The sequence below is a fragment of the Pygocentrus nattereri genome, chromosome 1 (assembly GCF_015220715.1).
Source record: "Pygocentrus nattereri isolate fPygNat1 chromosome 1, fPygNat1.pri, whole genome shotgun sequence".
NCBI classification, from domain to species: Eukaryota; Metazoa; Chordata; class Actinopteri; order Characiformes; family Serrasalmidae; genus Pygocentrus; species Pygocentrus nattereri.
In genome coordinates, this window is record NC_051211.1 from 15,137,678 (window position 1) to 15,164,864 (window position 27,187).

General features: G+C 38.7%; 1 protein-coding gene across 5 annotated transcripts in view; it reads right to left on the minus strand.

The window, feature by feature from the left end:
* Positions 1-27,187, minus strand: part of LOC108433502 (RNA binding protein fox-1 homolog 3-like) — a 387,157-nt gene that overhangs the window by 235,434 nt on the left and 124,536 nt on the right. The window lies entirely within an intron of this gene.

Below are 27,187 nucleotides of genomic sequence, written 5' to 3' on the forward strand. Positions count from 1 at the left end.
AACACCAGCACCTGGAGAGAAAATTAGATCCTATTCACACTTAACACCTTTGGATCGATTAAAACAAACCTAGTGTCATTGCTCTGTTAGTGTTGTTTGTTAGGAGTGAGGATATGGCCATTTGCCTATTGTTTTGACATATGGATGCTCTTGTGATAACCATCATGTGTGCCCAAGTATACACCTGTCACGCCTTCGACGGTCTCGGTGGAAAGACGGGACTCAATCTCCCAGAATGCCATGGGAAATCACATTACGCCACCGCGGTCCTATCAGAGATCATAATCCCGGACTATTGATGAGTCACACCTGTGCCTACTTACTATGATGAGAAGGTGGGTATATAAACTCCGACTGAACTCTCTAATGTCCTGAAGTACTGTTATGCAATCACTGAGAGTTCTTCTTATGATTTGCTTGTCTCTTCTGTGTATCGACCTGATTTCTTGTTTTTCTCAACTTGGATTTTTGCCTGACCCTTTTGTACATTTTCTTTCTTCGAGCTGAACTGTGTTTGACTATTTTTGCCAGGAATTCGACTTTGATTTGTGATTTGCCCTTTCTGGATATTAAAACCTCTTCTCTTCTTATCCGCAAGCGTCTGGTACTCACCGCGTCACCACGTCACAACACCTTAATTCACATATTTCCATCCAAGTGCTCATGGAAGTTGCAGTCAGTTGTTTGTGAGCTATTCCAACTACATGAAGTGCAATATTAAACAACTTTTACTCAGTGCCCAAGTCTTTACCTCTGTGTGGTCAGGTCAACCCCAGGGCCAACCAGCAGGCCCAGTTTTATTACACACTTCTATAACCTAAGAACAGCTCAGCCAGTTTGCATTGAAGTCCATGTAGCATTGCAATAATAAGCCTTAGTATGTGCGAAATCTGTCCACCCAAAATGCCATTATATTCTACACAAGGATCCTTTTACTGCCGCAGATCTTCTCAGATAGAGTGGAAAAATGCCCAAATTCAGGGAAAAGCAGTGCAACGTTTCATGAGGTAACCAATCAAAAAGAGGGTTGACACAAAGAGTGAATGAGTCTGTATAGTTGGACAGTTCTGCTTACATTTGTGATTTAAATTATACGAAGATAAATTAATTCACTAGCATATGTTATCTAAAGGAACTCACCACTGTAGCTTTCCAATGTAGTTTACTTCAGTTTACTTTAATTTAGAAAAGCAATGTTGGGTCTCTTTGCCTGCTAATTGTTTTAATCAAGGCACTTTGCTATGTTCACAAAGGCTGATTGGGAAGAAGCACAATAAGTGCTAGTTTGTCGAGTTTTTACATTTACTTAATGCGTGATATGGTGTTGAACTTCCCATCGATAACTCTGGCCTTAAAGATTTGCTCTGCTCCTTCTCTGTTTGGCAAAACTTGTCACAGGTGGATTCCTTGTGGTTCAGATGCCAGCTTTTTTTGCTGAACACAGCCTAAGATATAGTGTTAATGGCAGTTGTAGTCCATCCGGTAGTTCTGGACTAAAATCTAGAAGTCTGTAAACACAGGGCCTTGAATAGAGCCAAAAGGCTCTATACTGGCCTTTCTATCAGTGGGACAGAACTTGATATCTTTGATTAATTTAGCCAAATTAAACAGCTTTAGCCATAATTGATGAACAAAGCAAAACAACAGATGAACAAAGACACTTTTGGCACTCTGTACGTGAAAAGCTGTGAGTCTGCGTTGAACTACTTGCAAGAAATGAGGGGTGAAAAGGGCAAGATGACCATGTTGAGATAAAATGAACAGCTTTCTTGTCAAAAAAATGTACTTCACATGACTTTTTACGGCACATAAATCTTCTACAGAGAACACACTTGAATGCACAATTAATGTTTATTTGCTGAATTTAACAAATTGGGAGGAAATAAAGCAATCAATATGGCCTGTGTAAAAGTTATGGCACATTCTGTATTTTATGTTTTATTATTCGGCTTCCCTCATATTTCTGAGAGAATGTTTTTTTTTCTTTCTTTCTTCTCATCTTTAATGATTTTCTTCCTGGCTTGCAGCCTATAAAGAGCCAGTTTCTTCATTGTTGAGTTCTTCTGGTAACTGAAAGCAGCCAATAAAAGCACCATAAATGCACACGAGACCACATAGAGACATGATGTAGATCAATATAATTATTAAGCCTTATATAGCCTATCCCCACTGTTCTCACTGTTGCCCTCTGTGGCCTAGTGGTTGAGAATACATGTTTTAAGGTAATGAACGTAGGACGGAAGAATAAAGTAGTGAGAAAAATTAAAGCAGGGGTAAAATAACACGTGTGAGGAACTCCAGTGTGAAACCTGACTTTGACCCCAGCCTGATAAATATTTTCAGCACTCATTCACTGTACATTCTGTAAACACAACAATCACCTGCGCTTAACATCTGTGTTTAGTAGACCCTGCTACAGTTTGATAGAGCTGAAGTCTTTCAAGCCACAACTTCTTGCGGATTTTCTGAGTTCTTTTAGGTTCGAGCATTTGCACATCTGGACGAGAGCATCTGCTGAGTGAATAAATGTAAATGCAAATGCAAATGCAAAGAAGACTAAACTAATCCATCACTGAGGGCGAAGCTATGTGTTTGTGTGTTGTTTTTTCTCTCACTAATAAACTGTTGGGTGGGGGCAAATAAGCACTAATGAGAAATACAGAGCGCTTGCTCACTTTCTCATGGACTTATTCTGTATTGGATTGTATTGAATATTCTATAATGAATACCTATAGACTTTTCTCATTTGTTTCCTCACTAAACCTGAATGTGCATAACTTGAAAACACATGAACCTTCTTCACATATCAGTCCTAAACCTAAACTCCACGTATCAGTCATGTATTTTTTTTTTCTCTGATTAAACAAATGAATAATAAGAACTCACAGATCTGGACTGCATTCTGAGTGTGTGTGTGTGCATGCTTATTCCAAACCTACCACAGTGCATCTAACAAACGAAAGCATTGTTCATCTTTTATACAGTGATAGAAACACAACTGCTCACAGAAAGCTCTAATTCTACATGCTGGTACATTTTACTGTGGCCAACATAAATCATGCTACAGCAGCCATCACCAGAGTCTCTGAATGTACCACTGGTCAGGTGTTCTGTTTGGTGTATAAACAAGCAAGCAAACAAACATCCAAAATAACAAACTAACATAAATGCATTGTTGTACTTGCAAAATACAACTTGCAAAACTTGCAAAAAGTTGGAAGGAACAACCAAACTTGTATTTTTTGAGGTTTGTTATTACAGTAAAAATATCAAACGGACAAAATGTTTCCAGTTCAGTTTTTTTTTTTGACTAAATGTATTAATTTTCACTGACTCTTTCAGTTAAAGAAAACACTGATATGTAAAAGATTCCGAATCTGAACCTTTAACATATAGTCCTATGCAAAAATGTAAGTGCCCTGGTTATGTGATTATAATTAATAAATAATTTTTATAATTATTATAATTTTAATTAACAAATTACGTGCTTAGTGAAAAGTGAAAAAACATTAATATACTCTCTACAAAGAACACACTTCTACATATTTTAATGCAAAATTACAATTCTTTTGCTGAATTTAACTTGGTGAAAAAATAGCCAGAAAATGTGGCCTGTGCAAAAGTTATGGCACTTTTCTTATTTTATGTTTTTTTTTCCCAATAAGGGCAAATAAATCAGAATTTTACACTAAAATGCAAAAACAAAAAATGTCCACCACCCACCAAGGGTGTGCATAATGACAGTATGTCAAAATACATTTTAAGAAAACATAGACTTCCAGTTATATATGACAATATATTGCAATATAAATAATAAGTACGATATGATGGTGAATAAATGAGTGTTTTGCGTATTTTTTTTTTTACTCACTACCTACTAATCGTAATGTAAAAACTAGTTCGTGTGGTGCAACTTAGGAAGCCCTTACATTATAACTAACCTGTGTTTAAAGATGTGATTGGTGTGACTAGCCTAGGGTCACCCCCCCTGCACTCTGGTAGGACTCCTTATCTGGCCACAAGACCAAAAGATCGACGGAGAGAGCGAAGGAAACAAAAGAGATGACGAGAAAGAAAAAAAAAAATCAATCGGAAGCGTTTCAATTAATCTGGCGAGTGAAGGATTGATTGGGGGTTTGGAGTGGGTAAACAGGCTAGGCTGTCTATTTAAAAGCCATGATCCCTTAATCATCACTTCAGCGCAAACAGCTCTTTACGCACACATACACACCGCACTGCGGATGCCTTCACCACTCCCCCAAAACGAGGACCCCACTCTTGTGTTTCCATTGAGATTTCAACGTGGGTACAGAACAGTAGCTTGTTAATGTGAGTGGCTAAAACTCTTACAATTCACAGTGATATCAAAAGCAGTTTTATTTCAGTTATTTCTCACTCATAGCTCACTGAAAAAGCAGAGAAATGCTGTCGAAAGGGACTCCAAACATTTGATCCGTATCATATTTGTGTTTGTTAGTAGAAGAGAAAATATTTCAGGATTTTGTTTTGTAGAAATGAAAATCTGGCGGCACGGTGGCATGGTGGGTAGCGCTGTCGCCTCCCAGCGAGGAGGGCCTGGGTTCGATTCCCCGGCCGGGTCCTCTCTGTGTGGCTAGGTTGCATGTTCTCCCCGTGTCTGCGTGGGTTTTCTCCGGGTTCTCCGGTTTCCTCCCACAGTCCAATGACATGCAGTCAGGCCAATTGGACATGCTAAATTACCCCTGGGTGTGACTGTCTGTGTCTGTCTGTCTGCCCTGCGATGGACTGGCGACCTGTCCAGGGTGTATCCTGCCTTCCGCCCGAAGACTGCTGGGATAGGCTCCAGCACCCCCCCGCGACCCTGACGGAGAAATGGCTTAGAAAATGGATGGATGGATGGATGGAAATGAAAATCTTAGTAATGAAGAAATTGGTAGCATTCTCCTCCAAGCGTGTTGAGCTTTACAAAGGCAATGCAAAGTTTGAACACAACCAACAAAACATGGAATTTGATTGGCAAAGCGAAAATGAGTTAATACATGCACTACAGGGGACATACTTGAATATGATATTTTTCTGCAACATTTTGTGCTCAATTTAATTTATTTGCTGATTTCAACATATTGGGAAAAAAATTAAATAAGCACAATTTGTAGGCCACATTTTATGTCTTTTTTGTTAAATTCAGCAGATAAACAGCAATCGTGCATTGAAACGTACAGTGAGTTCTCTGTAGAGTGTGTACTTATTTTCACTTAGAAAATCAGGTCTCACTTTATTTGGACAGGCCACTATAGTCCCCTACAGACTCTCTATAGATATTCAAATTGTTAAACTATCGGTTGAAAAAGTGATGGGGGTAGGGTTAAGGTTTGAACCAGGGTAGGGACTTAAATTTAGGTTCTGGGATGAGGTTGAGGTCAGGGTTAGGATTAGAGCCAGTATTAGAGTTTTAAAAAATGGTCAATTTAGAAGATATTTAGTTGAATGTAACTTGAAAGTAAATGAAGTTTCTATAAAGCATCTAAAGTGGACAATCCAAATAAAGCATTTGCAAAAATCAACAAAACATAAAATTTGACAGAGGACACAATCGTTTTGCGTATGACTGTAAGCTTCAGTCTGATTTTATACAGCATATGCTGGGTAACCAGCCACAGTGTCTGGTGGGTGGAGGTACTGGTCAGATCTAAATATTTAGCTGCATGAAAAAATGATTTGTGGCCAGATTTAAGGATAAATTATGAATATGTGATGGGCTGCATGAAGTTGTAGAGCTTGAGAGGAGTGCTGTAGTGCATTGGTGCACATGTGTTCTGTTTCCATGTTCTGCTGTGCTCCACCTAACACAATCCTACCCCTATCCTCATAAACCCAACGATCAGCTTTATTCTCTTTTCTATCCTCCTACATTTTCTTATAAAAGCTAGAGAAAAGACTAGCATTATTCCTAACAGACTAATGTCCCCACAACCACAAAATGTCCATGTTTTCATCATCCTGGAGGAAGCTGGTCCCCATATAGGAGTAAATACACACACACGCACACACACACACACACACACACACACACACACACACACACACACACACACACACACACACACACACACACACCATTTCTTTCACCATTCCTAGCCTCTGGTGTCCCACGTCTGCTTCATCTAAACAACAAAACAAAAAAATGGGAAAAAAGGAAATCTGCTTACGGAGGGAGAGGAAGCAAACACAGTGATCAAATGCTCTGTGAGCAGTCTGAGTGACGGCTGAGAGCCTGGAGGGTTTCTACTGCTTTTGGTGTGTTGCAGATGTTAACACCACACACCACTCTCAAACACATCCATGCATTTCTGCTCCTTTCATTCAGTTAGTGCTAACAGCTGCTCCAGATTTGGCTGATTTTGCTGAACAGTCACTGTTAGTAATGTAGACAAATTTAAAGTTAATATCAGTGTGAAAGGGAAATCATCTTCCTTCAGTATTGTGGCATATTTCTGAGAGAAACAGCATGTGGGAGGGTCTCTGAAAGAGCTTAACTTTTTAAAACGATGATCAGTGATGGGGGAGTGAATATTATTATATAGTTAATATTGTTTTTGTGGTGGCGTAACGAATACACAGAAGGTGATCAACGGGTGAGCATGTGAAAATAAATTAACACTATGTGTCCTCTATGCAAACAAACTTAAATATGGCATTTTGCAAATGTTAGTGCCTAATTTCTATTCATTGGCAGGGCTTACATTAAAAAAACAAACAAACATGTATTTATTGATTTAATTTTAATTATATGAAATTCAACAAATGAATGGTGATTGCATTAAAACATGTAGAAATGTGTTCACTATAGAGGATCTGTTACCTTATTTTTACCAAAACATGAGATTTGACCAGGACTGTCTTTTTGCATACGACTCTCGAAGATATATGCTGAATCATGCTTTACATGACCAAAGATATGAACTAACAAGAGAAAAAGGTCCATTTACCCTGGAACAGGTACATGCATGCATGAACGATTTCGATGCCTAAAATAATATTTCTTCCACATAAAACAAGGCAGGCACAGGTGATTGTAGGATTGTTTTTTTTTTAAAGGTGAAGCCATAATGGGGCCACAATTCCCATTCAAGGGCCAAATAAAAGCCTTAAAATGAAAAAAGCCTTAAAAAAAGAGCTCCATAATTACTCATGACATCTAGGTAATATTTTGCATATATTATTATGAATTCATTTATACATACGTATCTTATTCAGTACATTACATTATTCTTTGGCGGCAGACATGCTACACTTTAAATATTAGGCTAATCATTTTACCGCCACCAAATACAAACATGCAAACTTGTAAGCAGTGAAAATTGGTTTAGAAACCAAAACCTTGTACAGGGTGGAACATATACACTATATTTCCAAAAGTATTGGGAAGGCTTTCCACAAGGTTTAGGAGTGTGTTTATGGGAATTTTTGACCATTTCTCCAGAAGCACATGTGTGAGGTCAGACACTGATGTTGGACGAGAAGGCCTGGCTCGCAGTCTCCGCTCTAATTCATCCCAAAGGTGTTCTATCGGGTTGAGGTCAGGCCAGTGTAGGCCAGTCACGTTCATCCACACCAAACTCGCTCAGCCATGTCTTTATGGACCTCGCTTTGTGCAGTGGTGCGCAGTCATGTTGGAACAGTAACGAGCCATCACCAAACCGTTCCCACAAAGTTGGGAGCAGGAAATTTTCCAAAATCTTTTGGTCTGCTGAAGCATTAAGAGTTCCTTTCACTGGAACTAAGGGGAAAACAAAGCAGTACCTGACTGTCTTGGTCACAAACAATGATTTACTCATTATAGTCTTTTTGCACCCACCTTTCTAAAGTTATTGAAGAGAAAAATTATATTTGTGAAAATGAAACTAACTGCTCAAGAAACATCTATTGCACAGAAGAGGTTTCATTTAGCAGTAACATGAAAGCACTGATTTCCAGTAACGTTAGCTAAGGTAATATTATTCAGCAGCACTCCTGAAACTCTTTCAGTCTGCACAATTCATGAGTAGCATATTGACCATTCAAGTCCAGTAATTTCACTGAAGGGCAGCGAGTTAATGATGCGGGTGTAGGTGGCGAATGTCTGATGGGGGGCACTTAAGGGGCCAATCACATTTCTTCTGGGGCCAGTGCCCCTGTGGCCTTGCCCCTGGATCTGCCCCTGAACAAAGGCAATATTAGACCTTGAACATCAAACATGGCCACATTTATGCTTATGATGCAGTTTTTCAACTTGGATAAGTCTGTTAAGTTAAAAGTCTTGCTTTTGCGGATCCTGACAAAGTGTCATATGTGAATTGTGATGATTAGAGCTTGGCCTTCAGTTCAGGCCATAAATGTCAAAACATGGTAAAAATTCACATGATTTTTACCTGTAAAACAAAGACTTCTGTAGCTTGTAAAAAATACTCTCTATTTTATTTGAAGCTTATAATAGACATCATTTATTTTACCTTGTATCAGTTTACAGTAACTTTCAGAAACGTGCACTGACACTACTGCTCATATTCACAGTGAGTGAGCTATCTAGGAAAAGGCCTAAAGTAATGGATTCTCTTCACAATACTGGTCTCAGCCAATGGGACCCACACTGGTTGATTCCACAATCAGTTCCTAATTAGGTTAGTGGCTAATCTGATGCATTAGGCCTTCAGTCCAGCTCCTGAAGTCCTAACCAATGGGAAAGCTTGCTTACCTGAATCTTCCTTCCTTCATTTTTATATTTCACATCTAGGCCTCCTCTGAAGGCCTAGATGGTCCTAAGGGTTTTCCTCTACATACAATTACCTCTACAAAATAAATACCTAAAATATTTGGCAGCCATTTGAAAACTGAATTTGAAATGGTTTGAGGCAACTACGTGATGATTTAGGAGTGCAGTTTGCACAAGGCCAGTTGGTGAGGTGTAAACTTCCATTACTTCTTAGCTACATTAGCCTCATAGCCCCAGCACAAAACTAAAGAACTTCAAACACCAAATGTCTCTTGGGCGGTGTACGTTTTTTCACCCCACTGTAGAAGACTGGAAGATTGTTTACCTCTTTACAGCTGATTTCATAAATTCTCCAACACCGCATCTTCTGGCGTGGCGTCCTTTTAAACAAACCAAATCAATTTTAAAAATTCATCTGGCCATCACTGAACGGCTGACAAGGACGTGTGTGCGTGCCCTACTCTGCGTGTCAACGCCAACCTTCAAGCTCACTCATTCTGCTGAATTATTTGCCCTGGGAAAATTCATATTTTATGCCAAAAAATTCATTTTCAGCCATGCCAGCGACTCATTCAGGGCGTCTGTAAATAGAAGGACATGCATATTTATACACACATTGATGAATAATGTTGTCAGTTAATTCGAATAGATTGGACCCTAACGATCAAATGAAATAATAATTTATGACAGTTATGCTTCCCTCCTATGGTGCACTGAATTATGCATGGGATTCATTGATTGGTCATCTTCAGGAGAGAAAAAGCATAGAAACTCTGGATGTGCAGTATGGATCTCTCTCTCTCTCTCTCTCTCTCTCTCCCTCTCCTGCTCCCTTGTCCCCTCCCTGACAGCTGGTATGTTCACCCTCAATGCCACTTTTCATGAAAACAATTCTACATCTGTGAATTAACTGACTCTGGCAGAATACTTCCTAACTGTGACTTCATAGCCTTCGTTACCACTACAGTTTCCAGACAAATTGTGACATCAGATGGCACTGAAATGTTCATATTCAATGACTTGCAGACGTCAGTGTAAATAGAGTTGGTCAAAATTGATGAGGAATGTGGAATAACAATCTGGGTCTGAAAAAAGGGAATAGCTTAATCTTTGCCCAAAGTACCAGAATAGCGTAATCTGTGCTTGAAGAAAGAAAAGAGCTTAATCAATTTCCAGAAAACCAAAATACTTTTGTGTGTGTCCAGAAAACGTTCAACAATTCAACAGTCTGTCCAGAAAACTGGAATAGGTTCATTTTTATCCAAAAAAGCTTTATCCAAAAAAGCTTATTCTGTATTCAGAAAACCTGAAAAGCTTAAATCTGTGCTCAAAAACCAGAACTTCATCTGTGTGCAGAAATAACAGAATAGTTTAATCTGTGCTCAAACACCAAACAACTTCATCTGTGTGCAGAAATAACAGAATAGTTTAATCTGTGCTCAAACACCAAACAACTTCATCTGTGTGCAGAAATAACAGAATAGTTTAATCTGTGCTCAAATGCTGGAACAACTTATATTGTGGAAATGACATAACAAAGCAAAATAGCTTCATGTATGTGTCCATAAAAGTAGAATAGCTTAATCCAATTAATAACAACCGTTTAAAAACAGTTCAATCCGCACACAGAAAATATAGAATAGCTTAATCTGTAAAACTGGAATAACAAAATAATAATAATAATAATAATAATAATAATAAATATACACATAATAGATTCATTTTTGTTCAGAGAACCAGAGTATCTTAATCTGTATTTGAAAAAAGAAAATATTCATGTTTCCAAAGAACCATCGAATCTTAATCTGTGTCCAAAACTGTAAAATCTTAATCTCTGTTCAGAAATTCAGAATACCATAATCTGCATTTAGAAGACTAGTATCTAGAAAACTGGAAAACCTCAATTTGAGTGAAAAAGGCTAGAATAGTTCAGTTTGTGCCCAGAAATTCAGAATAGCTTCATCTGTGTCCAGAAAAATGGAAAAGTTCATCTGTGTGAGGAAAAGAACATCAGAATAGCTAAATCTGTATTACTAACACTGGACCACCTTAATCCGGGCCCTGAAAACCAGCCTATCAACATCCAGCTGGGACTAAGGAGTGGTGGAGTGGAAGACGAAGGGAAAAAGGGATGGATGGATGGATAGATGGAGGGCTGTGGGACGAGTGAGGTTAGGCTGTGAATCAGCAGGCCCTGACAGCTGCAATCAGCAGGATCCTGACTGAAGCATGCATAATAGACCTTCTTAAGACAGGGGCGTACAGGAGCCAGTGGATTTACAACTACAATTACAGGCCTCCACAGAGCACCAGGAGTGAGAGAGAGAGAGAGAGAGAGAGAGAGAGAGAGAGAGAGAGAGAGAGAGACAGAGAGAGAGCTAAAGGAAACGAAAGAGAGATGGAAAGATGGGAGGAGAATCAGATGAATTATATAGACCAGTCCTCAGTATATGAAGGTGCTGTTTATGGTTCAGTCAGTTTGGGGTTTGTTTGTGCTGCATGGTGGAGGCTCTAGGAGGCTCAAAGGTCAAGTTCCAGATTCCAAAGCATTCTTTCCACCTTTTACACTGATTCTTGAGTCTGACTGGTCTCTTAACACATAAAGCATAGAGGTGGGTGATATGGCAAAACATTCTATCATGATACTTCTAGGAGCTTTTATGATACATGAAACTGTCACAATATTTTTCCTGCTGTCTGATAAATTACAGATAAAGTAAGCCCACATTTCAAAAACACTATCAAAAAATAAAAATTTGTTATTTTTATTCAACCTTTTACACACTGTGCTGCATTAATAAAGCAATAAGCCACTTGAGGCTGTGAATTACTGTGATTTCATTACAGGAAGAGTATTCTGAGGTATGCCGCAAAGTTGTATATCACTTTATAAGTACTTTTTGGTCACCAAACTACCACCATGAGTCTTATTTCATACCAATCCAGCAGCAGTCCTCTTCTCGTGCCGGGGCTGAATCTCAAATGGCTTCCTGCTCCCTACATAGTGTACTATGTAAGGATTTACATGCTGGATCCTGCACCCCAACAGTGCATAATATAGCTAAGAAATAGACATTTAGGACATCCATACTCGATAAATGAGCCATTATTTGGCTATAAAGGCTAGAATTTCAAAACATTCATAGCTAGCACACTACACTTAGGGAATACGAAGCCATTCGGGATTCTGCCTGGGTTTAACACGACTTCTGATTGAAACACAGACATTCAAAGCATGCAAGTCATTCAAATGATATTTTTTAGACTTTTATACTGCCGTTTTACAGTTAATCATACTGTAAGTGCTTTAAGTGAAGCTTGTGATATTAATGATGGAGTTTAGGCCATTTGCTATTGTTTAGCCTGTTGGCTAGCTGACTAGCCCGGTTCCAGTTAAGAACAAACAAAAAATGGCCTCTTACTTCATCAATATACTCGGTGGTCCATGCGAGCAGCACAAGAGTCAAAGATCATTCCATTAAAAGCACAAGGGAATTTTTCGTGCTGTGATGCAGTAATACAGAGTTCGTATTAGCTGTGCGTATATCGTGGATTTTACAGGATTTTATCAGATTTTAGAACTGGAAGTCTCCCTTTTATAAACCCAATTAAACACTTTTTAAGTACTGATGATTGCCACGATATGCTCAGAAAAGCATACTGTGACAAACTGTGGTGTAAATTATCATAACAACAATAAATATTGTCATACTTCCCAGCTCTGGTCAAGCACCTCAGTCAATAATTTTAAAAAGCATCTTACAAACATGTTTTTAAGGTATTATTTAATATTATTTCAAAACTATTATATTTATTTATTTATTTAATCCACTGTATAACAATGATCATTGTTATAATTGTTATTATTTTGTGTTTACTACTTTTATTTTTTGCAGTAATTTTTTTTGTAAAAATTTGAATTATTCGGGTGCTGCATAAATAAACTCCAGCATCATTACTACAAACCACTTATGTACTCCAGCTTCTCCCAGTCAACATTGTTGTATTCACTAGTAGGGAGCCCTCAGGGCAACATTAGCCCCGTAGCTTGGAGGAAGAAACTCAACTGCTTTTAGGGTCAGGAGGAAAACTGTCAGTTTTTTTTTCCCCAACCATCACCTCAAAAACAAAATTACACAATACACACTATCCTTGCTGCCTTTATTACAAACTCAGGGTGTATTTGGTGTGTTAAATTATTATCCATCAGTACAGAGCCCTCCTCTGGGTGTATGCTTGATCCGACAGCACCTGTATGTGCGTTTTATTTGGTGAACCAACACCATTAGAGGCGTAGGCCCTGGGAGATGTTGGAGTCATGTGCGCTGTGATTATATCCAAACATCTGCAGGAGGCTCCGGGGAGACAGTGTATGACTGAGGCAATATGGCTGTCTGCTTTGATGTGGCAGGGGAACATTTATAGAGGGAAAGAAAACATATTATCGCCCCTTATGAACACAAGCACAGAGCGGAACCTAGCAAAACTGATACGTGATACGATATAAGGGATTGACAGGTGTGTGGATGGACAAATGGATGGACAGACGGAAGCATGAGAGGCTCAGAAAAATAAACTTCAGGTTAAAGCATGGAGATATATATATAAAACTACGCACACATATGAACTTGAGTGAGATCCCATTCTTAATCCATAGGGTTTAATATGTCGGCCCACCTTTTGCAGCTATAACAGCTTCAAATCTCCTCAGAAGGCTTTCCACAAGGGTTAGGAGTGTGTTTATGGGAATCTTTGACCATTCTTCCAGAAGAACATTTGTGAGGTCAGACACTAATACTGGACGAGTAGGCCTGGCTCTCAGTCTCCGCTCTAATTCATCCCAAATGTGTTCTACCGGGTTGAGGTCAGGAGTCCGTGCAGGCCAGTCAAGTTCTTCCACACTAAACTCGCTCATCCATGTGTTTATGGACCTTGCTTTGTGTACTGTTGTGCAGTCATGTTGGAACAGGAAGGGGCCATCACCAAACTGTTCCCACAACGTTGGGAGCATGAGATTGTCCAAAATCTCTTGGTCTGCTGAAGCATTAAGAGTTCCTTTCACTGAAATTAAGGGGCCCTTAATTCCCCTTATGCCCCCTCCACCGAACTTTGGTACTTGTCGGACCTCACTGTGCCAAGTGTATTCTCCAGACTCGTCCATCGGATTGCTAGACGGAGAAGCATGATTCGTCACTCCAGAGAACACATCTCCACTGAGTCCAGTGGCGGTGCTTTACACCACTGCATTCGATACTTTGCATTGCACTTGGGGATGTAAGGCTTGAATGCAGCTGCTCGGCCATGGAAATCCATTCCATGAAGCTCTCTACGCTGTTCTTGACCTAATCTGACGGTCACATGAAGTTTGGAAGTCTGTAGTGGTTGACTCTGCAGAAAGTTGGTGGCTCTATGTGCCTCAGCATCTGCTGACCCTGCTCTGTCATTTTGCTCTGTCAATTATGTTAAATTCAGCTAGTAAACAGTAATTGTGTTTCAAAAATGTGCAGAGGATATGTTAACTAATTTTCACACAGAAAATGTTTGAAGAGGATATTTTAAATATTTGTACATTTTAAAGATGTTATTATAATAATAAAAACACATTTTCGAAATTTTCCTGGGGTCACACCACATGAATTGGTAAACAATTACCAGTTTTTCACTATTCATGAGCTAAGGGATACTGATCTTAGCACTGCATCATAAAGGTCACTTTGCATCTTAAGGTGCAGGACGCTGCCCACTCTTTATTAAAATCATGTCAGAATAACAGTCCTTTGACCTCGGTTATGTCGCATGACAGCTTGAGGAAATCAGAATTAATGAACAAAGTTCAAAAGAGGTCAATGCCTTTAAAGCTGCACCATGTATTGATGTTAAATGTTTCAAAAGTAACCATGCCGAACTATCACTGAATTACCCTTTTTACCAGTTTATTTAATCTGCATTCGTAGATTTTAGACTTTAATTAATTAATGTACTGAAAACATGTTCACATCATGTATTTAATTATTTAATAGGAAATTGATGCACTTGAAACAAAAAAATGTAAGTTATGTCGTTGACACATGTACGTTAAACAAAAAAAACAAAGATACTTTGATGGACATAGCCAAAGTTAAATATACTCAAAGTATTAGGACATAGCTGCTAATACCTTGGTAGGTGTTTTTATTCATAGTTAATTGAAAAATAAAGGCTGCTACACACCAAATGTGCTGTACCATCATCAAATACAGTATATTCACACAATTGTTTTGCATCGATACTATACACAATTTACAACTTTTTTGTAGAATTATGCTGTACTGTTCAGACTGCAAAAGCACACAGAATGTCTTCAAGTAACAAAATGATGTCCTTTGCTACCTATAACAATTCTATTTTGGAAAAGCGAAAGGAACATGAAGTTTCATTGTCTCTTTCAGGACCAGAAACTTTATCAAAAAGCTCAGTTTGAGCAGCTTTTGGAGATGCTAGGACCACCTTCTGTCAAACAGTTCTCGCTGCTGAGACACCAGGACACAGCCAGTCAGCCATATCGGTTGTTGCCATGCCAACGGCAGAGACAATAGTGACTGGCTAAATCAGTTCATATCAACTGCAAAACGTTACAAAAGTTTGACAAAGGACAAATAAATGATGCTTTTCTAGTTCCCAGTAGACCAGCTGCCAAGGAAAAGGACAGTAAAAACTGGCCTGTAACATTACACAATAGTATACTAAGCTCACGGGACAAAAAATTTGTCACTTGTGACAAACATACCTAACAGCACGCAATACCTCCACAAACACGAATAACAGCTGCAATTTGATTTGATATGGGCTGCACAAGTTTCTGGATGTAGGCTATATCAATGTTCAATCACTCTTGCATCAAAGAATTGCGCAGTTCAGCCAGATTTAGTGAATGCCTTCCCGGGTACCTTACTCGTTTTTCCTGGTAGTCACACAGATTTTCAAGAGGTCTTGCATCTGGAGATTTGTTCATGCCAATCATGATAAAACTTGGAATACAGGGATAGGAATGCCATGTTTATCGGTATGATGACGAGCAAATGGCAAAACCTGGTTGTCCAGCAGCTCAATGTAGGCGCTGTGGTTGAAATTTACTGTCACTTCAACCAAAAGACCCATTTCCACATACTTACAACACCCCCAGAACATCAGGGAGCTCCTCCAGCTTGAACCACACCTTGCATGCATTCCTCACTGCAGGCTTCCTGATGACTACTCAAAGAATGAACACATATTCATAGTATGCAGTATGAGTGTTCTTTCAGAAATTGGTTGTGAAGAACCTGTGTTGACTTCTAGAAGCAAATTTTGCCAGTGAAGCAATTTTTATTCACAAGCTGTAAAAGACACCAGCAGTCCCTGTTTGCCAGTTTCACCTTGCGGCCACAATACTGACAAGAATTTCCTGTAGGCTGGGATTTTTGCCATTGTTGGTAGACCCGCATATCTGTATGCTTCGATACACCGAAAATCACTCCTTTTTGCCAATCATTAACATCTGCTTTTCAACCCATTTCCACATATCGAACAAGACATTCACTGCACTGTATCACCTTTTCTCAATCTATGAATCCCATAACACACACCCCGTAGGTATTTATCACTCGCCTGAAATAACTACCTTAAACATGTAAGGTGACTAACAGTTGCATACCTTTATATTTTTATATAAAGTAATGCAAAAACATTGTATTATTAATTAATTTTGTACCTGTAAATTTTGTCAGGATGACCACTATAATAACACTGTTAGAATACAACAATGTAGCTGCATTTGTCTTGTTTTTAATACTTTTTTATACCATCTGAAAATTCCAGTTTAAGTTTACACTACAATAAATGGACTAAGAAAATAGTAGAGGACAGAATCTTCTACATTAACACAAAGACAAAAATGTTTTTCCTTCTCCTTTAAAGTTACTTAATTCAACACAGTATTCATCTTGCAGTGCTCAAACAAAGCAGTTGTCTCTCTTTTATTATTCTTTAATATTAAGATATTATTGTCAATATATTATTGCATTGCGAAAGCTTGGGGTATTAAGAATTTATAACTCCAGCTTTGGCAATATAAACAGAGCATTATTTATCACGCCAGTAAAGCAGCCTGAATTTAATTGAATTGAATTGAGGAATATTTATAGTTTTTGTCAGACTGTGTTGTATTACACAGCACAGACAAAACTCTGAACATGGGGAAAGCTTCAGAAAGCTCCGCTACTCTTTAAAACGTCTCAAAAAGTGGCTGGATGAGCATATCTTTGTATTTTTAACTTTAACTTGGTGACATACTCCATTATTATTGAGAGAACCGTGTGCTCTGATTCAGCTGAAAGTCACCTCTTAAGCAGTTGGTCATGAGCAATGTTTAATAAGATTAACAAGCATATGCATAAAACCTAAAAACTTGATTTTTTTACTTTTTTACTTTTTGATTTTTTTTACTGAAATAACAACACACTTAGTAGTTCTACAATTACAAACTGTAGTACATCTGTTTTCCTGTATACTTTGTTAGCCCCCTTTTAACCTGTTCTTCAATGGTCAGGAGAGCCACAGAACAGCGCTTTGCTGGTACAAGTGGATCAGACACAGCAGTGATGTGGTTTTATCCTGTCAGCAACAATCCAGTGAGTTAAGGATAACAAAAATATATTTCTTTACAGAGCAGTTATCTAACTGAAGGTATATTTGGGAGGGATTTCTTTTACATAGCGAGGAGAGAAAATGTCTACTAATACTTCTCAGTGATTGTAGTCCTGTCTGAATCAGCAATGTCAGTCACTTGTGGCCTTTTTTTAAGGTATTAAGGTGAGCAATGTACCATGAGTCAATTCACAACTTTGAGTATCCAGAATAGAGCAACCACTGTGTATTCGTATTGAGAGAACCTCTGCAGTTAGCTCATCATTTCTTAATGTAGCTGCAGGACTTGAAGCTTGTTTAGCCAGTCGCAGTTGGGACTGAACACTGTGACTCATTCAGGTCTTGGTGTGAGAAGCAGGGGTGCCGTGTTCTTCCTCTTTCATTTGGCTTTATAATTCATTTCCTCCTGTGTTTGAATGTCAAAACACTTCCACAAGGTTGGCATTGCGCACATCCTGAATGTCACCATTTAATTAACCAAGATTCATGTTAGTAAAAGTCTGTAAAGCTAGCCCAAGCGCATCTACATTAGCCTCCTGTCTAGTAGCGTTTCCTGCCATCTAGACTCTTCCAAGTTTCAAATGTGATTTGATAACAAACTGCCTGAGGGAAAAGTCCAGGTCCACATCTAAGGACTTTTCCAACATTTATTATTTTCCTTGTCTTTTTTCCTTGAAACCAAATTTCTGTATTTCATGACTTCTGAAGGATTTCCATGACCCTACAAACCATGGACTCAAACTGCTGTCGTCACTGCAAAAACTATGTAAAAAAACAATTATGTATTCAGACCTCAAATGTTTACACAGATGATGTTATAATCTACTTAAACAAGTAATTAATTGGGATAGTAATAAGCTAAATATGTACATAATCGTCAATTACAAAGTACTTTCTGTTTTGAGAAACCCTAACCAAAAATTTCAACTTGTGAATATAATACTTACTTTTTTAAGACCTTACTTTACTTTTAAATAAAAAACCTTTGTTAAAATATGCTGTCCCATATTTTAGTGTCACTACTGAAACACAAAAGGTTTCAGTCTATGAGCAGAGACTTAGCTTAGCCACACCCCTGTACTGTAGAGCAGGAAGTAGAACTGCATCCCTCATGGCCACATGGTGGGCAGGATAGATCTGAGTGTTTTGAAATAAAGGTGTCCCAAAGTCTGAAAGCCACTGTGTAACATTAAGAATTGTCACTACTGAAACAGATTTAATGCAATTAGGCAAACTTTTTTGTTTTAGTGAAAAAGATGATTTCATGTGTACAACTGTTCCAGGCTGTGTTTGTTGGTTATGGGTCTGGGTACTAGCTAGCACTTTTAAATTCTCCGAAAACTTAGCCAACATTGTAACTACTAAAACAGTCTCTACTGATATATTTAATAAAGTTTTGGTAGTGTTATCATTGTTTCATTAATAAGATATAATGAAACATTAAAATGTTATTTTACTACAATAAACATAGTTAAGGTATAGCTTCATTCAAAACAAAAGGATTTTAGTCTAAAATCAGTTAAAAGTCTAAAATGTGTTCTAAATCAATACCACACCGCTAACAGCTACCAGACAGCTCAGCTTCTCTGCTTTCATGTGGAATTTGAAGTTTGCTGGTACAGCCCCAATTCCAATAAAGCTGGGATGTTGTGTAAAACAGAAATAAAAACAGAATATGATGATTTGCTAATCCTTTTCAAACTATATTCAATTGAATACACTACAAAGATATTTAATGTTCAAACGGATAAACTTTATTGTTTTTTGTAAATATTCACTCATTTGGAATTTGATGCCTGCAACACATTCCAAAGAAGTTGGGACAGGGGCATGTTTACCACTGTGTTACATCACCTTTCCTTTTAATAACACTCAATAAGCGTTTGGGAACTGAGGACACTAATTGTTAAAGCTTTGTAGGTGGAATTCTTTCCCATTCTTGCTTGATGTACAACTTCAGTTGCTCAACATTCCGGGGTCTCCTTTGTCGTATTTTGCGCTTCATAATGTGCCACACATTTTCAATGGGAGACAGGTCTGGACTGCTGGCAGGCCAGTCTAGTACCCGCACTCTTTTACTACGAAGCCACGCTGTTGTAACACGTGCAGAATGTGGCTTGGCATTGTCTTGCTGAAATAAGTAGGGACGTCCCTGAAAAAGACGTTGCTTGGAAGGCAGCATATGTTGCACTAAAACCTGTATGTACTTTTCAGCATTAATGGTGCCTTCACAGATGTGCAAGTTACTCATGCCATGGGCACTAACACACCCCCACACCATCAGAGATGCTGGCTTTTGAACTTTATGCTGATAACAATCCAGATAGTCCTTTTCCTCTTTGGACCGGAGGACACGACATTCATGATTTCCAAAAACAATGTGAAATGTGGACTCGTCAGACCACAGGACACTTTTCCACTTTGCGTCAGTCCATCTCAGATGAGCTCGGGCCCAGAGAAGCTGGTGGTGTTTCTGGGTGGTGTTATATGGCTTTCGCTTTGCATGGCAGAGTTTTAACTTGCACTTGTAGATGGAGCGACGAACTGTGTTCACTGACAGTGGTTTTCTGAAGTGTTCCTGAGCCCATGTGGTAACATCCGTTACAGAATGATGTCAGTTTTCAATGCAGTGCTGCCTGAGGGATCGAAGGTCACGGGCACTCAATGTTGATTTTCTGCCTTGCTGCTTACTTGCAGAGATTTCTGCAGATTCTCTGAATGTTTTGATGATATTATGGACTATAGATGATGAAATTCCTAAATTCCTTGCAATTGCACGTTGAGAAACATTGTTCTTAAACTGTTGGACTATTTGCTCACATACACTTGTTCACAAAGTGGTGAACCTCTCCCCGTCCTTGCTTGTGAATGACTGAGCCTTTCAGGAATGCTCCCTTTATACCCAATCATGACACTCCAATTAACCTGTTCACCTGTGGAATGTTCCAAACATGTGTTTTTTGAGCATTCCTCAACTTTCCCAGTCTTTTGTTGCCCCTGTCCCAAGTTCTTTGGAACGTGTTGCAGGCATCAAATTCAAAATGAGTGAATATTTGCAAAAAACAATAAAGTTTATCCGTTTGAACATTAAATATCTTGTCTTTGTAATGTATTCAATTGAATATAGGTTGAAAAGAATTTGCAAATTATCGTATTCTGTTTTTATTTACGTTTTACACAACGTTCCTACTTCATTGGAATTGGGGTTGTATTTCAAATTGTTTTAAAGTTTAATTAAAGATTAAACACAGGCTGTGAACATGTCAGTCTTAAAGGGCTAATCATGGCCCTATCTATATTTCAAACTGACTCTGGGATCTGATTGGTGCATGTGTGCATGCCTTCCAGGCGTCCCTCTGACCACAAACCCAACACCAGTAAAACTCGACAAGAGTTGTCCAAACTCACTTAACTTCACTAAAAGAGTTAACGGCCAACTTGGGGGGAAAAAAAACAGAAATCGTAATTAGACAGGAGAAAGCGTCTCTGTAATCCAATCTGCTTTCATTCTGGGGGCTTCTGAAATTGAATTATCTTGCTTCATATACTTCTTGGCTAGTACATCTCTGAGATGAGGGCTTTCTTTCTTTTCTCCCTCTCTCTCTCTCTCTCTAAAATGTGCTGCCAGTCCCTGAAGACTTGATAGGAATCTAATTAGGAGTAATCAATATGACTACTCTCTCTTTTCTGTCTCTCTCCCTCATTTTATTGTTTCTCCCATCTGGTCTGGTTAGAAACTCGCAGTGGCCTCAGAGGATCAAAAGCTACATATACATTACATTTCTGACTATGTGCTTTAAAAACTCTTACAATGAGTTCAGTTACATACAGAGTGATTTATCTTCCCATCTCTACTGCTTTAATTCTCTTTTTCTGCTCGCACTATTTCTCTCAGCAAGCAAGCCTGTGTAAAGGCAACACAGAGAGTGTGAAAGAGGCACATCAGCACTGAACTCAGTATCAGTCCAAATAGTATGATCCCAATTTGACCATTTTCAAATTAGGATCATTGGGAACATTTTCAAAGAAGCTGTGCTGTATTGAAAAGCTGTAGTTGGCCACAGCCATGCCATACATAAAGATTTTTTGTCCAACAATCTGCACTAAGCTTCACTATGTAGTCTACATAAGGCTTACGTAGTCTTTGCTATGTAAGCTAGTCTACACAGAACACAGTTATGGCTAGCCTTACCTTCACAACAAGAGCTCTTATAAAAAAACCCCAAAGAACATATGCTGCAGAACAACTCAGGGGTGGCATTACACTTCCAAAGAAATTTGCTTGACTATCCATAATCAAACACTGATCATTATTTTATTGCTTATCTCTCTTTATTTCCAGCGGCTTGCAGTGCAGGAACGAAATCAGTGTTTGTAAAGAGTGAAATGCTAAAGCAGATCGTGCAGACAGTACAGAGAAAATGTTCTCTGGAAAATAAACAAACTCTGGTGTTGAATTCTGTCATGACTTAGCGTGGTTCTGTTCTTTAGAGCGAACCTGAATACAGGTGGAATGTTCACATGTCAAAACCGAACTAAAGAAAGCTCAATAGGTTGGCACATGTGAACATTCCACCTGTATTCAGGTTTGCTCTAAAGAACTGAACCACGCTAATTCATGAAGTGAATTCAACACCAGAGTGTTTATTTTCCAGAGCACATTTTCTCTGTACTGTCTGCATAATCTGCCACTTCTGCAAGCACCTCCCAGCTAAAATGGAGATTCTGATTGGCTCTGTCTGATTGTGCTGGTCAGTGCATCATGCAGTTTAGGGAAAGTGGAGACTTTTATATGCGCATCCTGAACTCTCAAAGTATGTATATATATATATATATATATATATATATATATATATATATATATATAGAGAGAGAGAGAGAGAGATAGATAGATAGATAGATAGATAGATATCAGGCAACTGGCTTTACTACCACACTTTTTTTCCCAAAGTGCTTGGCTTGGTCTGCTTAAATACCTTGCTGGGTCTGCATCTGCTGTCCAGCAGTTGACGACCTCTGATTGAGTATCTCTCCCTTTGCTTTAATCACAGAGTGCACTCTAGCTGGCATAGATTCCACAAGTTTGTGTGAAAGCTTCTGATGAATAAATCAAATTGACCTGAGAGTCATCTGAATACGAACTTCAGTGAAAGGCTCAAACTCAAACTTCTACGACTGTCTTCACATGCTCAATGTTGCAAATTTGTTTTCAATTGAACAGTGACTAAGAAACAGTGCACATCATTATATATATATATATATATATATATATATATATATACACACACACACATCATATACATCATATATACACATCATACACACACACACACACATCATATACATCATATATACACATCATATACATCATATATATATATATATATATATATATATATATATATGAAAAAATGCAAAGAAAAGTTACAATGTGTGTATGTGTATATATATATATATATATACACATACACACATTGTAACTTTTCTTTGCATTTTTTCACAGTTGTATAACTTTCTGTTGTTCTGTTGCTCCAAATTTAAATAAAAAAAAATTCCAGACTTTCAAAGTGGTCTCGGATTGTCCAAGCGAGAGAGGTGACAGGTAGTTTCTCTGAATTAAACAGACTGGGAAGAGAGAGGGAGAGAGGAGAGGACAGACAGAGAGAGCGAGATGGGTAACAGTGTAAACTGCTACCCAGCATGTATGGTGTAATGCAGTTTGCTGAGTCGGCAGAAGACCTGTGGTGCAGAAAATCTCTCCCTCTCCCCCTCTCTCCCTCTCTCCCTCTCTCTCTACTCCACATAGCTTTGCTCTATTCTCTACATGATGTTGAAGATTAATTGGAACTATCACAGCCGAGCCCCAAATCTCATAAATCACTCGAATATGAAACAATCCAGCGCAGTAATCCACTCTGTACAAATTCAGTGCTGCATCCACAGGCTGATTATTACCTATGCTTGATCGTCAGTGTAATGAAACAAGAAATAAGAAGAAACTTCCCAAGAAATTGTCCCGTGTGTTTTACAGGCCTGTACAGTACCAGCACCAGGATTACCATTTTGGGTGGGCATGACAAATTCATGAGCAGGCTGAATTTGTATTTCACTCCCCCGGGCAGCAGAATAGGCTGCAGAAAACATAGTATATCCATAATGAAGACACTCGCAAACACTGCAGTAAGAAGAAGAAAAAAAAAGACAGTAGGGACAGAATACATAAAAGTACAATAGCTTATATAACAGCTTATATTAGAAAAACAATTAAATCATATCTCTTGCTTTGCACAGAGGAGCAATAATAACCAACATGTTTTTAATATGCTAGCAATTTTCAGCATTCATGTCTTTAGCGTTAACGGGCTGGTTGAGGGTTGTGCTGCTAACTGTAGTTGCTGTATATATATCTAAGCCAATAATGTGAGCTCGGCTATTTCTACAAGTCATGTTTATGTGTTTCCGATCTTTACTTTCAAGTAACAGTCCTCCTCACATTTATCTCCAACCTGCTGAGAACACTAATGTTCATGAGGTACTCGACAAACTTCTCATAAACACAAAAGAAGTGCACTGCAAACTGTAGTTGGGTGTCTGAGTGAGGGAGGGAGGGCTATTTTCTCCACGGTATCTAAGTAGGTAGTGCTAAGTGAGCTCTCCTATTGGTTAGGCTTCAACAACATAATTAGGATCTAACGGTGAAATCAACCAATCATGTTTTGATCAACAATGTGTGGGTGCAATTCCGTGAGAAAAACACTTTCACTCTTGAACATCTGCAAGTCAAAGATGTATCACTGACTGTGAATATGAGGCAAAGCCTGGCCAACAGCTCTCAGTGAGATGTTAGAAATGGAAAACAGCTGCAGCTCTTTGTTATTAAGGCCAGAACTCTTTGTTAGCATGTTAATATCTTCAAATTACAAGTTAGAAATGTACTGAAAACAGTACAAAAACATTTTGATGTTTTAGTTTGTTTTTTTTTAATGCTCAGTCCAAATTTGATGCCTGCAACACATTCCAAATATATGCTAATATGACTTTCACCCGTTTCAAATTTAAATAGTCAATGTCTTTTGAAAGCTTCAAATGTCTGTGTTTAATCTAGAACTGCCCAAAAATTTGTTACAACTCAGCCTTAGCTTAACGCTAACAAACTAGTAGAATTTAAACAGGGGTGCTAGCAAAAATTTGCCTTATTACAGGGATGTTTTTGACCGAGTTTTGACCTATGTGGATTGAAGGCCCAGCTATAATATTAACAATTTGCCCCCACTATACAGCAACTCCCTCACCCTAAATGTACTTAATCAGACATGTTTGGGGTCTGAAGTTTGCTTCTTTAGTTTTGCACTGGAGCTATGAGACTATAATCTGTCAACAAATAATCTGAGTTGTTATATAAACTTAAACAGACATGCTTATGTGGTTCAAGACACTGTATGACATACTGTTACCTATAAAAGTGGACAATGATGCATTGCATAGCTAAAACATTAGAAGTCAGTGTGAAGCCTGAAATGTGTTTGTATTTTTGTTCAATTTTAGAGATCAAACTGCCATACAGTGTCAGAAACCACTTCAGACACCAAACATGTCTTTGCTGTTCAACTATATTTGGCCAAATAATCATTGCTTTAAGTTAATCCTGAAACTTGTATGAGCTTAAAAGAAAAGGCAGGAGAACTAAAATGATTTTTCAAAGACGGTTTCTCCTTTCATGGTGGCTTGAACCCAATTCACTCGCTGAACATTTCATACCCACAAAAAACACACAGGAGTCTGCAGGAGCATCAATTATTCACCAAAACTCCCACTCATAACAATGATTTATTTGTGTCAGGGACTATGATGCATGCACACACACACGCACACACACACACATACAGACATCTAAGATATTTAAAAAGAAAGGATTTTATCACTAAAGTGTGAGGGAGAAGGTGAAATATTGATTAATCTGAGAATCTGCAAAGATTATTCAACAAAAAGAGAAAAAAAAACTCCAACTACCTCTGCGCTCGCCGTGGAACACTACCCCCAGGCCTGGCTCCAGGGGTAGGTCCCGGTGACCCTTTCCCGGGCAGGGTACACGATTTTTTGTGCACGATATGCATGGAGATAAACTTTGGATCGTGTTAGTCTGGGTCTTCACTCCAGACCTGTTCGCCCTGGGAGACCCTACCAGGAGCATATTGCTCCCGACGACTTAGCTCTGAAGATCCCTAGACCACACAAGCCCTTCCGCCACGACAAGGCCCGATCCAGGAAGGGAGTCAGAGACCACCCATGAGTTATTTAATTTCCAGTCATAACAGCCATTAAGTTCAAATGAATATTTCTAAGGATTCTTAAAAAAAATTATTAAAAGATACAGAGAAAATGCAACAACTCACTGTGGCTCTGAAAGCATGTGTAGCTGTCAATAACGCATTACTGAGAAAAGGAAATACATTTGCAAATCAGTCAAGTCAAGTCAAGAGGCTTTTGTCATTCCATCTATGTACAAGTACACAGTGGAGTGAAATTACGTTCCTCCAGGAACAACACGGTGCAACACAGTGGAATAAAAAGTATAAAATGCGAACGTGCAGACAGTGTGCAAAAAAAAATAAGTTAACTAGAAACGATATAATAAATTAAACAGACATTAGTCACAGTAAACAGACAGGACAGTGCAGCCGACACAGCACTCATTTCTGGCCATGAGGTAGTGAGTGCGAGTGGGAATAAGGTGCAGAGATATTTAACATGCTGCGATCTGCGAGTTTACAGTCAGATAACATACATAAACACAGCAGTTACTGAGGTAGTACTTGAGTAAACAGTGTAAACACAGTGTTAGCAGCAATGTTCCAGACAAGCTCAGAATATGGACTGTCCAACCCACAGCCCGCACCTCTACATCACTGACTGGGATTGTGGAAAGGAGAAAACACAACCAACTTCTAAGACTGAAGAGGCATGGAAAAAATATAGAGTTGTGGAAAAATATCCCTGCAGATTTCTTTGGAAAAACTGAAAGCAGGTCCTTAAAAAAGTGGCTATAATAAATTCAACTGTACTTATATTTAGTTGTTGAGGCTTTTGTGTAATTCAAGTGCATCACTCTTAACACTGCAGTAACACTGGTATGTTACTGTGAGTTGTGCTGGTCCGAGTGGATCAGACACAGCTGTGTTGCTGGAGTTTTTAAACACTGTGTCCACATTCTGTCCACTCTATTAAACATACCAACTTTGTTGGAAAGCCTTGTATATGTAAAGTTAGAGTGATAGCTCATCCATTGCTGGATCCACCTTCTAGTCCTTCATCAGTGCTCACTGGTTGGCTGGATATTTTTGGATGGTGGAACTATTCTTAGTCCAGCAGTGACACTGAGATGTTCAAAAACTCCAGCAGCACTGCTGTGTCTGATCCACTTGTACCAGCGCAACACACACTAACACACCACCACCATGTCAGTGTCACTGTAGTGCTGAGAATGATCCACCACACAAACAGCACCTGCTCTGTGGGGGTCCTGATCACTGAAGAAAAGGGTGAAAGAGGAATAACAAAGTATGCAGGGAAACAGACGAACTACAATCTGTAATTGTAGAACTACAAAGTGTACCTATATGGACGGTGGAGCTGATAAAATAGACAAACAGTGTAGATACTTAAGTGGCTTGTATGTTTTCTGCTTTCTTTCTGATGCAGACAAATGAATAACTTGTACTTAAAGGCAGTTTGAATGGATATTAAATAAATGAAGGGTGATCTCTGACTTTTACACAGTACTGTATGTACAAA